We start from the raw sequence: 743 nt of genomic DNA, 5'->3' as shown, positions 1-743 counted from the left end.
CATTATAAGCCCCCACGGCTGAAAGGGTGTGACAGGGATTCGAACCCGCGACCCTCAGATTGCGAGTCGAGTGCCTAAACCACCTGGCCATGCGCCCCCCCCCGTCCTTCTTAATGGCAGCTTAAAAAATACGGCAATATATAATGCCATTATTTTGCAGTATTGTCTAACAATTGTGCAGTATTTAAAAAAAACGAATGTTGTAAGACTGGTGACTGGCTTATTGCGTAGACTATTGATTTTGTATAATTTTATGTGAAACACGGGGACATCTAATGAATTATCTCGCTGATTTGCACCACCGTACAAAGTCCACATCAGATTCATTCTAAGAGGTTTTTTCTAAAATTTTCTGCGGTCCCCAAAGGGTCGTTTTAGGAGGAGTCTCACATCCCTCATAGGCGTCCCTTCCGCACGTGCCAGCAGCCACCCACATTTGCAAACGTTCCGCGGCTCATATGTGCATTATTAGAAATATTTATTTATTTTATACCCTACACGTTAATGGAAACTCGCACCTGGCTAGAAAATAATTATGTAATTGTTTTGTTTGTTTTTTAACCGTAAAGCTGCATAATTGGCTATCTGCGCTGTGCCAACTTAATGTATTGAACTCTGATTTTTAGCATCATAAGTCCTTAACGCGAAAGTATGTGGAAAGGACACATCAGTTAAATTGAATTAGATCTTATTACTAAAACAGCATAGAGGAGATAACTGGAAGGAAGAGAACATGTATCAAA

This window comes from Limulus polyphemus, unplaced genomic scaffold (genome assembly GCF_000517525.1).
Source record: "Limulus polyphemus unplaced genomic scaffold, Limulus_polyphemus-2.1.2 Scaffold7965, whole genome shotgun sequence".
NCBI classification, from domain to species: domain Eukaryota; kingdom Metazoa; phylum Arthropoda; class Merostomata; order Xiphosura; family Limulidae; genus Limulus; species Limulus polyphemus.
Note: the sequence above shows the minus strand (reverse complement) of the source record.